This window comes from Labeo rohita, chromosome 23 (genome assembly GCF_022985175.1).
Source record: "Labeo rohita strain BAU-BD-2019 chromosome 23, IGBB_LRoh.1.0, whole genome shotgun sequence".
In the NCBI taxonomy this organism is placed as follows: domain Eukaryota; kingdom Metazoa; phylum Chordata; class Actinopteri; order Cypriniformes; family Cyprinidae; genus Labeo; species Labeo rohita.
Genome location: NC_066891.1, coordinates 21,675,916 through 21,691,351, shown reverse-complemented (window position 1 = coordinate 21,691,351; position 15,436 = coordinate 21,675,916). Strand labels below are relative to the sequence as shown.

At 35.1% G+C, this 15,436-nt stretch overlaps 1 long non-coding RNA gene across 1 annotated transcript; it reads left to right on the top strand.

The window, feature by feature from the left end:
• The first annotated feature begins 10,311 nt into the window (after positions 1-10,311).
• On the top strand, positions 10,312-12,254 carry LOC127155131 (uncharacterized). The gene is made up of 3 exons (XR_007825535.1): positions 10,312-10,444; positions 11,057-11,153; positions 12,187-12,254. It is a non-coding gene; the product is annotated as an uncharacterized LOC127155131 (long non-coding RNA).
• Positions 12,255-15,436: the final 3,182 nt, after the last annotated feature.

Below are 15,436 nucleotides of genomic sequence, written 5' to 3'. Positions count from 1 at the left end.
TTTAAAGTGTAATTTATTTCTGGGATGGCAAAGCTGAATTTTCAGCATCATTACTTTAGTGTCATGACCCCTCAGAAATCATTCTAACATGTTGATTTGCTGCTCAAGAAACATTTTGTATTATCAAAGTTGAAAACAGTTATGAACAGCATTTAACTGAAATAGAAATCTATTCTATTAGTCTTCCATTAGTCTTCTTGCTGAACAAAATCAATAAAAAAATCAATAGTAGATATGTTTTGGTAAAGTTTTCTCAACACTGTCTTTAATATGATAAAGAGCGATACAAACAGTTATGTGCAGTTTGCAGTTAGCGAACATGCATGAAAGCCTCTCTCAGCTGAGCTTGAGAGGTAATTATGGGTATGGACCATGTGAACAATGTATGTGTGATGAATGCTGGGTAATGACTTGAATGCCATGATATGATGCTATAAATCCTCACAGTCTTGCAGTAGAGATATGTGCAGATGACATATAGGCACGCCGTGCCGAGTGAAAGGCAGTCATTACTGTGTGTGTGGAGGTAAAATGCATGACATGTGAGTTATATCAACATTGACAATGCATCATGCGGCTTGTGAAAATAGCCTGTCAGCCACACTCACATGTGATGAAAATAACTACAAGCCTTGGAAAACATTCACTGGTATTGACCGTTATTGCTAACATTTGGACATCTGGGCAGTCAATAAACACTTATCTGATGTCCTGTTGAAACATTAAGTAAAAATAAAGTACCAACATATGGACCAAGTGAAAAGAGTGGAAAAAAGTAATGTGACAAAAGAAATAGGCAAATGAATGTCATGTAGACTTGGATGCTGTCGAGACTGAGAAGAACTGGACGTGGACTTAATGTAGGAGCGTTAGATGTGGTTTTAAAACATTGAATATATTTATTAATTTATTTGTTTTCTCTTGGAAGCTGTCTGACAGTGACAATGGCAAGGGTCTGGAGCTGGTGAATGACTCATCGTCACCATGGTGAAGAGCTTAATAAGTCTGCAAGTGGCATTAGTGTGACATACGACTCAACTCACATCTCATCCTCCACTCTGTGTGTGTTTTTGTGTTGAAAATGTGAGCTTTTACACATCTGTGCCACGACACCCCTGGTGCTTCATTCTTTTGCAGGGCAGTCAATTCAGAATCACTACGTGTACTCATGCAGGGTTTTTGATGGCAAATACCCACAAATATTCTTTCTTTGTGGGGAAAGAATTCTTTCTTTCTTTCGTTGTTTCTTTTTTGTTTCTTTCTTTCTTTCTTTCTTTCTTTCTTTCTTTCTTTCTTTCTTTCTTTTTTCTTTTTCTTTATTTATTTCTTTTTCCTTCTTTCTCTTTCTCTTTTTCTCTCTCTTTTCTTTCTTTCCTTCTTTCTCTTTCTTTCTTTCTTTCTTTCTTTTCTTTCTTTCTTTCTTTTTTCTTTTTCTTTATTTATTTCTTTCCTTCCTTCTTTCTCTTTCTCTTTCTCTTTCTCTTTTTCTCTCTCTTTTCTTTCTTTCTTTCTTTCTTTTTCTTTCTTTCTTTCTTTGTTTCTTTGTTTTTCTTTCGTTGTTTCTTTCTTTTTTCTTTTGTTGTTTCTTTCTTTCTTTCTTTTTTTTTCTTTCTTTCTTTTTTCTTTCGCTGTTTCTTTCTTTTGTTGTTTCTTTCTTTCTTTTTTCTTTTTTTTTTCTTTCTTTCTTTTCTTTCTTTCTTTCTATCTTTATTTCTTTCCTTCTTTCTTTCCTTCTTTCTCTTTCTTTTTCTTTCTTTCTTTTTTTCTTTCTTTTCTTTCTCCTATTTCTTTCTTTCTTTTTCTTTCTATCTTTCTTTCTTTTTCTTTCTTTTTTTTCTTTCTTTTTCTTTCTTTCTTTCTTTCTTTTCTTTCTTTTCCTTTCTTTCTTTGTTTCTTTGTTTGTTTGTTTCTTTCTTTCTCTTTCCTTTTTTTCATGGTTTTAATTAATCTTTTTCTGAGAGGATTTTTATTTTGGCGTTTACAGTCAAAGAAAGAAATATCTGTCAGTTGCTGAATTTTATAACTGGTCAGGCAAAAATGGTAATATATGTAAGTAGAAGGAACAAAATTGAACAAAAACCTTGTCAAGACATTACTGAGATTTCTTTTTTTAACTTTGGTGAAATCGAGTATTAATTGATTATAAATTTTATTAAAAAATGAATGATTTGTTTACCTTTGAGAAGATTTGGTGCTGTAATGGAGCTCTTTGTATGATTTATGACAATGATTTAATTTTTGCCTTGTAAAATTTTGGGTGTATGTTTGGATAGCTGTTTGATTCGGTAAATTATTTTTAAAGATGATTGTGAAATAAAATTCTGTTTCAAATTCAATTCTTTCTTTCTTTTTATTTGGTGAGGCATCATACTCTTCTGTGATAACATATCCTGGACTTCTCCAATCATTTAGTCCACTTACACCTTTTCTTATTTATCATAATTTGATTCACTTGGATGTATGTCCGTACATAAGCAATGTTTCTACTTCTGTTACAGTGTAACTTTATATATATTTTTTTAAAAAGTTACATTAATTATTAAATTACATTAAGTGTAATACTTTAATGTTTAATGTTCTTAAATATTATTTTAAAAAAAAATTAAGTTAGAAAGTCTTTATTATTCAATTTATAAAAAATAAAATAAAACAATAAATACAAAATAGTACCTAAATGTTTAAATGTAATGAGAAGCAAAACCATAGCTATTAATAACTAAAATAATTGTGATTTAAGTCATTAACCTCACAGTTTGTTACTTATTACAGTTTTTCACATTTGCTAAAACACTAAACCTCATTCTCTAAACCAAATTCTCAACAGCCTAAACCAATTTGTCAAATAAATCACTGTTCCTGGAAAACCTTAAACAAGTTTAGGCAGAGATCTCATGCACTCTTTTTTCAAAACTCTAAACACATTCTCACTCACTAAGACACAGTTTGCTCTGTGATGAACTTGTGATGCAAAACCCTAAATACAAGAAAGCAAACTATGAAATGATGATAGATGTAGATATATATTTGTACACACTCCCACACATTTGTTTTTGTGAATTGTGGGGACTTTCCATAGACTTCTATAGTTTTTATACTGACCAAACGATATTGTTACATTTTTAGATAAACATCATTTACTATTTTTAATCTTTTTTTTTTTTTTTTTTTTTACATTGTGGGGACTGCAGGCCCTGACAACCCTTGTGTCACTGCTCCTGCTATCTATCTATATTAGATTTAAGTCTCCCTAGAGTCTCTGGTACAACAGGCCCCTCCCCGCTCAAAGCTGCTTCCTGTCATCTGCAGGCAGCTATCGTTTTCATTAGCACAATTGCACAACAGGCAGTGACATTAAGCAGTGTCCGGATCTCATCTGTGCCGTCTGCGAGGGGAAGTAGCCAGTCAATGAGAGCTGATTGAATCGGACTGGGATGGGATGGAAATTAATCCCACTTTACTCTCTTTTGGGCCTAACACACAGGTTTTCAGCAAGACAAATGAGGCCTGGCCATGTGTGGGTCCCAAGAGCTTCCATTTAGGAGGCTTGTAAAGGTGTGCTTTTAAGAGCTGCTCTGTGACTAGAGCAGCGCAGCAGACATTTTTCAGGAACGACTCCAACAGCCCTCCGCAGAGGAGCTCTGTGTTTGACATTAAGGCTGGACGTGTCACTGAAATATTTAAACAAAAGAGAGCAAGTGCAGCTACTGAACCACAGGGCTTTTTTTTCCTCCTTTTTTTTCTGTCCTTATTTAAAAAGTAGTGTGTGTGTATGTGTGTGTGTGTGTGTGTGTGTGTGTTTTTAGTGCTTTCACTTTTTCCAGTTTTTTTCCTCAGCAGAAACAACTGTAAGTATGGTCTAATGCCAAGGATTTTGTTTGACCCTATTGACTGAAATCTAGGTGGAGACAAGTGTCTTTTTGTGTGCTATGAGTCATTAAACACTCACATACACCGATTCACTTGTTTTTTTGTCTTCAAATCTATTAAGAGACTCCAGAAACAGTGTTTAAGTATCATAAGTGTTTTCTTTATGAAAGACAACACTGCAGATCAATAATTTTTCCCATTTTTCAACTGCTCAGTATAACTTTTATCAAGAGAAAAGAGAAAACAGTAATTCACCAGATAATTTCAATGTCATCCTTACATAATTTTTAGACCTAAATTCAGTTTCTAAATACATTTTACTATACAATAGTAAATATGTAAGAAGCTTGCTACACTTTAAAATGGCTGGGTTAAAAATAACCCAACTTATTTAGCAACCCAGCACTGGGTAAATAGTGGACAGAACACATGCTGGGTTATTTTGCCCCAGCTGGTTGGGTTAAATATTTTTACCAAACATGCTGTGTTATTTTATTTCAGTCAACTATTGTTTAAAAATTATTATATTGCTGGCTTAAAATGGACTGGAATTTATAAAAAACACACACAGAATTACTAGAGGCAACAGCAATAATCAAAATACAAACATTTATTATTAAGCAAGAACACATGGACAAATACAAAACAAATTGTTGTTTATTTGGGTGAATACAGCATAGTTTACGATATACATTTAAACTTGTTTAACAAGCATTTTAGACATAAAAAAAATTAACATTTAAAAGTAGCATTTTAATTTTAGCCGTTCTCTGTAATCGCTTTTTACTGAAATAGCGTTAATGCTGGTATGTTGCCGAAATCTGAGCCGGTGAAGGGCTGCTATTCGCTGGGTTAACTGCGAACTTCAGACTGCGGCCTTGCACTTCACTTGTAGTTGAAAGATGCCGTGACTGACTCCAAAATCTGCCCATAAACAAACAGTACTGAAATTTGGAGAACATAATTTAAAGAAGTCCACTTTCAGAACAACAATTTACATATAATGTACTCACCCCATTGTCATCCAAGATGTTCATGTCTTTCTTTCTTCAGTTGTAAAGAAATAGTGTTTTTTGAGGAAAACATTTTAGGATTTTTCTCCATATAATGGACTGCTATGATGCCCCGAGTTTGAACTTTCAAAAATGCAGTTTAAATGCAGCTTCAAACGATCCCAGCCGAGGAAGAAGGGTCTTATCTAGCGAAACAATCATTTTTATTTTTGTTTTGTTTTTTCATAAAAATAATACAATTTATATACTTTTTAATGTCAAACGCTCGTCTTGTCTTGCTCTTCCTGAACTCTGTGTATTCTGACTCAAGACAGTTAGGGTATGTTGAAAAACTCCAATCGTATTTTGTCCCTCAACTTAAAAAATCATTTCAAAATCATCCTACATCACTGCAGTAGTTCTGACCCAGTCTTTGCAACTGAACATGCAAAGAAGCAAGTTACATTTTCAAAAATGTATACATGTTAAGTAAACCTACTGTATCTAAAAAAAAATAATAATAATTTAATTTTTATCTCTACCCAGAAATTTATGCAGTTTTTTCCAAATTCGATCCTTGATTCAAATTTCTCATAAGCTGAACTGATTTGGTATAAAGAGAGAATAATTAATGACTATGTTTGAAGACTATAAAATAGCTACCAAAATAAATGTTGGTAACTACATTTTGGCTAAAAGTAATGACTAAAAGTAACAACTAAAAGTTGACAAAAATGTAATGACTTTTCGTTGACTAAAACTAGACTAAAACTATGAAAGAATCAAATGACTAAAATGTGACTACAACTATTAAGCATTTTCGTCTTGAGGTGAAGACTAAGACTAAATCAAAAATGCCTGTCAAAATTAACACTGCAAAGATCATCAAACACCCTTAACAAAAAAGGTAAAACAGCATTATAGGACGATTTTGAAGTTGAGGGAGAAAATAGTTTTTTGACATACCCTAACTGTCTTCAGCCAGAGTAGACAGAGTTCAGGGACAGCAAGACAAGATGAGCGTTTGACATTAAAAGGTATATAAATTGTAATATTTTTATGAAAATAACCAATCGTTTCGCTAGATAAGTCCCTTCTTCCTTATAGTAATTTGTTTACAACATGAAACATGAAAGATCAGGAAGATGAAAGACTGAAAAACAAGCTAAAACGTCATGTTTGCAATTGTTTTTATGTCACATTCACTTTTGTTCTTACTGTCGGGTAGGTTTATGTGTAGTGCAGATGGTACGTTATTTTAAAACATCACAGAGCAGTAGAGTTATAGCGCCTCTCACCTGACATTTCAAGTCAGAATTGCTGTGACACGTACAAAACCATATGTACGTTCACCTGTTCCTGGGGAAAAAAATCAAACACACTTTTTGCACCACTCAGTGGACATCTCACATTGAATATCTCATTAAACATAAATGGCGGTACTTATTTCATGTCTTGCGAAAAAGTTCCCACAGGTACGTTTTTATCATGAGATCAGGTTGATATAGTAGTAGTAGTAGAATTGTCAGAAATATGCTGTACTATATTTCTAGCATAATTTCAAGCGAAAGCAAACATCTATATTGCCTTGTCATGTATTGTAGACCTTTAAGTTTATAAAATTAAAACCTGCCTCATTTATTTATTTATTCATTTATTTTTTATTTTTTTAATTACCCCTCTTTAAGTTCTAATCATCAGATTTAGAGGACTGTGAACACTGCTTTATTCAATTACTGTTTCTGAATCACTTAATAACTCACTGACCGAGACCACTCGTTGTGCAAACAGCCAATTACGTGACACAGTATATGATCCTTGCTCTAATATCACCGTCTGCACTCCCTTTGTACAGGTGATGTAAATCCAAAAGTCCCCACAAATAAGATTGTTTGAACAGAAACTACATATCCGCTAGATTACAGTTTTCCTGCATTGTGCCCCAACGGATTCCTGGAATGAGATTTATGTCATCCAGCCCCTCTAAATAAATCAAATTTCCAGAAAATCCCACTGCATGTTGCGTGCTATCATGTACAGTGGTGCCGTATGTTGCAGGATTTGATGGGGTATGATGGAGAGAGCTATAGGGACTGCTGCAGACACAGCCTCCGCACTGCAGCACAGACACACACACACACACACACACACAGAAATGAATAATAAAAGAGAAGTGATTCATTGGGTGCTTGTTATTAAAGTTTCTGTTTGAAGTGAGTGGGAATAGCCCTTAGCTGGCACAGCCTGTGTATGTGTGTACACTGTAGTCTCGCTTTGAAGACCTTGATGGCAGGCTGGCATTTTTTATCTGCTCATATACAGGGCAGAGTACATCTACAGCACTCATGTTTGCTTAGTAGCTGAGTAATGATTTTGCTAAAACATTGAGATTAATATCTGGAAACTACTGTCAAGAACAGCTCACCCTGTTGGTAATTATTGGACAAACAGATGTCCTCATACTCACACTGGTTGCACTGTATCCACCTTTTTTCTACTGAGCAAATGTTCCACTTAAAAATACTACAAATACAGTGCCTTGCGAAAGTTTTCATACCCCTTCATTTTTTTTTTCACGTTTTATGTTGCAGCCTAAACGTGAATTACAATCCGCTTCCAATTACTTTTTTCCCCACATCAGTTTACACTCCATACTCCATAATGACAAAGCAAACAACAGATTTGTGACAACTTTGCAAATTAAATTAAAAATAAAACATTGAAATAAGTATATTTCATAAGTATTCATACCCTTAACTCAGTACTTAGTTGGTATGGGGGGCGTTGGTATGATGCAACAAACTTTGAATTTGGCAATTATCTGCCTCTTCACGTCTCAAGTTCTTTCAGCTTAGATGGGGGCTGGCAGATATTTTCATGTCCTCCAGAAATATTTGATTGGATTCTTGCTGTGTGCTTAGGGACATTGTCCTTCTGCCCAGTCTGAGGTTCTGAATGCTCTGGACTGGGTTTTCATTGAGGCTAACTCAATATTTTGGTGCATTGGGCTTTCCACATCATTAGGGCTGCTACCAACACACCTCACTTTTGGGATAATAATCTGCAGGTGATGAGCAGTGCTTGGTTTCCTTCAAACATGATGCTTGGAACTGAGGTTCATCAGACCAGAGAATCTTATTTCTCACAGTCCGAAGTTCCTTTAAGTGCTTTTTTGCAAATTCTAAGTGGGGTTTTCATGTGTCTTCACTGAGGAGAGGATTGAGTTTGGTCATACCGCCATAAAGTCCGGTTGGTGCAGTGTTGCAGTGATGTTTGTCCGTCTGTAAGTTTCTTCCATCTGCATATATGATCATGGAGCTCAACTAAAGTGACCACCAGCTTCTTGGTCAGGAGTCTAACCAAGCCCTTCTCTATCAATTGCTCAGTTTGGCCAGGAGGCCAACTCTATGAAGAGTCCTAGTTCCAAGTGTCTTCCATTATATATAATGGAGGCTAAAGCTTCTGTGAACTTTCAAGGCAACAGAATTATTTTTTGAACTCTTCCTCAGATCTGTGCCTTGACACAAGCCTGTTTACAGCTCTACAGGCAGTTATTTTGACCTCAGGGCATGGTTTTTGCTCTGATATGTAATTTTAGCTGTTAGTTTCTGAGAGGTGTGTTCCTTTACAAATCAGGCTCATTCAAATGAATTTGCTACGGTTTAACTTCACTTGAAGTGTAGTAATGTCTACAAGTGGTATTAGTGCTAAATTTCAACTGTCCCAGAGAAGGGTATGAATACTTATGAAGTTGGATCATTTCAGTTTTTTATTTCTAATAAATGTGCAAAGCTGTTACAAACCTGTTTTGTGCTTTGTCATTATGATGTGTGGAGTGTAGACTGATGTGGGAAAAAAAGTAAGTTTAACATATTGCTGCAACATAAAACGTAAAAGAAAAAAATGAAGAGGTATGAATACCTCGCAAGGCAGTGTAATCCTTATTTGTCAGTTTACACAAAATACCATAATTGCACTAAGAATCTCTTGTTTTCCTCTCCAAATCTTCATGTTTTTTTCCGGGTTTGTTTTCATGCTTTAAGGGATAGTTCACCCAAAAAAGAAAGTTCTGTCATTCATTACTCACCCTCATGTCGTTCCAAACCCGTAAGACCTTCATTCATCTTTGGAACACAAAATAAGATATTTTTGGATGAAATCAAAGAGCTTTCTGAACCTGCACAGACAGCAATGCAACTATCACGTTCAAGGCCCAGAAAGGTAGTGAGGACATTATTAAAATAGTCCATGCGGTATCAGTTCTTCAACCGTAATTTTCTGAAGTTACGAGAATACTTTTTTCTTCTCATCCACACCAATCTTCGATGTGCGTTCATGAGAGTATCAAGACACATGACAGAATTTTCATTTTTGAGTGAACTATTTCTTTAAAACAGGTTGTTTTGATAGTTCTGCTGTGATACCTGTTTTGATAAACTTTATCAAACCACTGTGTTTTGGTAAAGGCATCACAGCAGTTTCTGCTTGGGAAAAGCACTAGATGTAAACTCTATTACCAAGGGGAGGATCCAGTGCCCTATTCTCTATCAGAGCCGGAACCTTATCGATTGAGACTGAAGAAGGCTTTGTATTCCCATGTCAGGATAAAGCAGCAATTTCTCCATTCCAAAATCGAGCTCAGCGTGTGAAGAAGGGCCAATAGCCAGCGGGTACTTGATATCTGCGTCCTATAATAAAAGGACAGCATGAATCCGAGAGAAAAGGAGGGATCCCATACGGAAATGTAATATATGACATATATGTACCTATATCAGAAGTGCTACTCTCATATATGTTAAATATAGGGCAATATATTATTATCACATATATCCATCTTCTGGATATATGTAGATATATGTTTATAACATATATGAATTTCCCATAGTACAATTTGTATATAAACATATATTGAAAGTATATATATGTTTAACTTTTATATGGTATTGTATGTTATGACCATATATGTTTACAATATATATTAAAATGGTATATTGTATTATATGATATGACCATATATGTTAACAATATATATCAAAATTATATATGGTACTCTATGTTTTGACCATTTGTTACCAATGTATATATTGAATTTATGCAAGTTTATTAACCATATATGCCTAAAAGATACTGCTTATTGTAAATCATATAACACAATTCATTGCTTAACTTTATTTTGTTTCAATTTAGTTTTCTGGGGAAAAAAGTAAAGATGAATATATAACCTGTTCAAAAATGCCAATGTACTAAAAGTTACTTGTATTATAGAGTTATTGAGGGGACACTTCATGTAACTGTTTGTCCATATGTGCTCTCATCATCAATGAACTAAAACGCATTTCATTAAAATACATGAGCGATTGTGTGTGAACGTCACGATAGCGCTTTTGCGCATGCGCCTAAATTTAAACACACCCGCGCTAACGGCAGAGTCTGAGCAATGGCTGCGGCTAAACAAACAGTCATCTGCGGTAAGATGTTTTATTCCTTCACATAATAAACGACAATGATTTTATAGACGGGCACGAAGACAGACCGACATCACTGAGTGAAAGGATGAAACGCCCTTGGATGTGGCAGCGGTGCAGGTAATTTACGCTAATTTACTCCACGCTTTAAGTGTTATATGATTGTTTTGGTCTACAAGAGCCTCTGTCTCTATATAGATCAGCTAATGTTTTAAATATTCCCTGTCATTGTTGTATATATGATGTTATGATTACAGCTGCATTGATGTGTTTTGCAATGTGTTCGCGTTAAAGTTAATGTTAGCTTTTGGGTAACCGGTTAATCTGTATGGAGATACTGTGAGCTCATTGTTTTCACTGGATAAACAATGCCACATTTGGAAATTATTAAAATTAAATAATTATTTAATGAAAATTATAATGTTTATCTCTGAGATGTAGTAACTAGAACTATACAAAATGCACGAAATGGAATTATTTAAATACAAGCACCTTGAATTCATATAGTAAATTACAGTACTTGGTTATATTGCACCAACTGCATTGACATGTCAGTGACTCATGCCTAGAGTGGTGCATAAGCACATGCATGTGCATGTTGCATAAAGGTACAGTAAGTTACACTAAAGGATGTGATTGTGGGGTTTTAAACATAAGGTTAATCTATCGTAGTAAATTTTGTTCATATTGTTGCTGATAATTGTGCTATTCTTTTTTGTGTCCCATGACAAGGTAATGAGTCCCGAAATTCTCAGAAAATAGAAAGGGAGGCCGAACCTGCAGATGTGGATGACAGTGATGTGAATGATGGAGCATCTACACAGAAAAGGTTAAATATTTTATTGAAACCAAAACTAGCATCTACAGTATACATGTAAACAAATCAAATCAACAAAATATTTTAGTTAAAAATGTGTCTCCATGTACTATTTAATACAATTCTAGTGCATTTAATCTATTAAATAACAGTAGAGTGAGTGAGTTTTTGGATATGGTTAGATTAAACTTATTTTAGTGAATGAAGTACCACATTTCAGCTATCATTTTGTTAGGGTGGGTACACAAAATATTATTTTATCCTTGCTTCTAGAAAATCCTCAATCTTTCTGCTTTCTAACAGCTTCATGTGGCCGTAAACATTTATTTTTAACATGACTTTAAGCACTATAGATTATTAAAGTTTATTTTAGGGGATTTAATCAAAATTGTCATTCAAAAACCCATGTCATAGTTCCACCCCTCTATTTCTTTTCTCCAGGCCACATTCTCGATGCACATATTAGGTATTATGAATGTAAACACTTTATTTCATTAATGCTAAATAGCAAATTAAATTGTAACCTTAGCTATGAACTCTGTCATTGAGCATTTGGGTTACTATAGTTTAGTTGTTCATGTATAGAGACATATTATTTGAATGGGCATGCAGGCTGTGCTCTGTCGTTGTTCTGCCATGTCCTTGTGGAATCTGGGAATATTTTACAACTACAATTTATAATTATTACATAAATAATGAGTATTCTGCATTTTTAAAATAATCTTTAACTTTACCAACCATGTTTAATACTCAGTATATTTGTCATTTTATAGTAGTTAATCACTTTAAGATATAGGCACAGTTCTAACTAAAAACCTAAATTAAACTTTGATACAATGTTGGATTGCAAGACTTAAGCAGGTTCTATATTTTAATATCATGTTGACTAAAATCAAGTTTACTACTAAAGTAAGTTTACTACTTGGTTCACTACCAAAGCTAAAAAGTTGCTTTTGAATGTGGTGCCTTTCCTGAAATCATATATGGTTCAGAAAATTTATTGTAATTATCTTATAAAAACCTAACTTTTACTATTTTTTTCCAGATGCTGGAATCCAGAAATTTCTTCACCTGGGGCCTACTGGGGATGGCAATAAACCAAAGCTAACCAAGCTGTGGGAATACAAACCTGTAGACCTTTAGCTGAACCACTATAATTGATGTTCTGTTTCTTATGCCTATTCAGTGTTTTGATCAGTTATATATGTAATTGTTTCTTTTTTGTCCTGTTTGATTGTGCAGGTCAGTAACTTTTTTTTCTATTTAAATAAATTCTGTTTAAATAAAGATGCTTCTTTGTGTAGCTTTCTGTACCATTTAACATTTAAGGCTAAAGGTGTGAAATGTGCAATGCACTGCAACTTTGTAGAGTGTCTTACATGTGTCTACAACCTCTATTTAAGGATCAAAGATTACATATTAAAATATTAAATATATGAAACCATATATTTCATGCATATATGTCTAATTTGTATATAACATAATAAAAACATGCATATATATCACATATATTAATAATTATATACATTTCATATATGGCAATACATGTATTATACATACATAAACATATATTTTTGTATGGGGTAGACTTATATGTCAATATATGAAATTGTTCCATTTTCTAATAGGAATCATATATGGATATGGCATATATAAAACATGTATTCAATATATGGGTATTTCATATAAGCACATATATTACATTTCCGTATGGGATGAATAAAGGTGCTGACTGCCTGCTGATTGGCTGCAGGTCTACACGTCCACAGCATTGTGATTGCACTGTTATCCTCCCCCTCCTGCCCAGTTGAGCTGCTGGAACTTTCCAAAGCTTTTCAGCAACTTTATCATGTTTTTTTAGTTCTGTTCATGCCCCACTTATTCTGTTCTGATCCTTTCTCTGAGGTGTGAGAGGAAATCTCCACCTGTTATCAACACCTGCTTTGTAGTCTGGCAGCTCTTTTATTTTTTCTCTAGATCCTCCTCCTCCTTAATAACAATAATATATTATAATGTTGTTATTATTATTATTATCATTATCATTTGTTATTATTATTAATCACTAATTATTATTTTGTGAGCTGACTGAAAAATGGTTACTGTTAATATAACCATTTTAAAGGGATATTTCACCCAAAAATGAAAACTCTGTCATTAATTATTGCTGTTCTAAACCCGTAACTGTGCGTTCACACCGCCGCCGGCGAGAGCGTCAAAATTCGCTCTGGGCGCGCTGCCAACAACGCTGTGCAAAGATTCTTTGACGCTCTGACGATCGAACGCTTGGTCTTGTATTTAAAGCGGCCGCAAAGCAAACAAGCATGCCGATCTTGTGCAGACTGACCACAAGTAGGGTGTAAGTTAACCTCATTAAATATTTTAAACGTGAAAATAAGAAATGTAATTTAATTGTAGTTACATGTTTGCTAACGAAATAAACCAATTAAAAGCCATTTGTGTGGTGTGGCTTTTGTGTTCATGGTTAAGTGCTAGTGTAATTTCAAAATAATAGGAGACATTTACTAGCCTTGGTCTTTAATTAACATTAACATGAATTTGTGTGCAGCCTACATTGCAAACCATCTTGGTTGCAATTGGTCAAATCAGTGTTGTTTTGAGCAAATGAATTGCATTCCCGCTGAAAAACAAGCGTTGGGAACTAATGTGGCCGGAACCAAGTTTACAGGACTGCGTTCTCTGGAAACCTCTCAAGCGGTGAACTTCTACATTCCGATTGGTTGCCGCCGAGCCGCGTCATAGCTCATTACCATAAAGTTGACCTGACTTCAACTCTCCCCGACGCCCACACCGTCCAAAACGTGCCGCGCCGCTTCTCCCGCTTCTCGCCGCTTCTCGCCGCCGGCTCACATTGAAAATGAATGACTTCCGGCCATTTTGACGCTCTCGCCGGCGGCGGTGTGAACGCACAGTAAGACCTTCGGAATACAAATTAAGATATTTTTGATGAAATCCAAGAGCTTTCTTGACCCTGCATAGACAGCTATGCAACTACCACATTCAAGGCTCAGAAAGGTAGTAAGAACATCATTAAAATAGTCCATGTGACGTCTCTCATTCAACCTTAATTTTATGAAGCTATGAGAATACTTTTTGTGCGCAAAGAAACAATGTCTTCTCTTCTGTGTCAGTCTTCGACACACGGTCAACAGAGTACCACAATGCATGAGAAATAGTTCCTTTCTTTCATTTTTTTTGAAGATATTTTTGCAAAAGCATGCTGTCACAAGCAGCAAATTTCTGTTTTATGCATTTTATTAAATATTATTATTAATATCTGATCTTCTGCAACATCAAAGCCCCTGTAAGAGGAGCGATTGTATGCCTAATTTATTTTTTTTTAAAAAAGATTGGTTTACAAGAGTAAAATGATTCGTATTTGAATCTAGTCATTCACTCAGTGTGTTTTTCAAGTCTAAGGGTGTGTTCACACTTGTAGTTCGGTTCGTTTGGTTTATTTGGTGCAGATCACAAAGAAAAATGATACATTTGGTCCTGGTCCACCTAGTGTTCACACTGACATTTTTGACAGCAAACCTAAAGATACCGAACCTAAAGGCATAGTGATACATTCACACCCTGATTGGTCAGGTTGAATGACATATATTTCGTGATTGAACTCACTGAACCCTTCAAACAAAAGGAAAAGGTGTGTTCGACTTAAAGTCGCTTTGAGTTGAATACACCTAATGCTGCCTGCTGGACTAAGCACGCTCATTGTTGTGTGCACATATGATTTTATTTTTTTTTACCACCTGTAAAATCACAAAGAGCTCATAAAAGGCACTTTACCTCCTGGTTGCTCTATGTTTGCCCACTGCTTATTGTTTTTGATACGCCGCTTGTGTGTCATTTTCCGGACCAAATAAACCAAACGAACCCGAACAGCAAGTGTGAACACACCCTAAGAATGTGTATACACTTGTCATCAATACCATTTCTAGGCATAGGCGGGCTAGGCGGTTGCCTAGGGCGCCACCAGCTGGAGAGGGTGTGCCAATGAGTGCACATACTGGCTGTACATTTTAGCAGGGTTGTGATAAAGAATGGCACAGTCACCGTAAAAAATGACTGCCGTCCCTACTGGATCCCCCAATATCATTGGGCTAGAGTACTGACAATCTGACAATTCTTGTATGCCATTAGATCAGAGCACTGTAAAATGCTGCCTGACTGTTGAATGCAAAGTTTGCATTTGTAGCACTCAACAATATTAGATCATCAGTCTCTGTCAGCACTTTTTTTTCTCCATGCATTAAAGCTTAGTTCAAAGACCA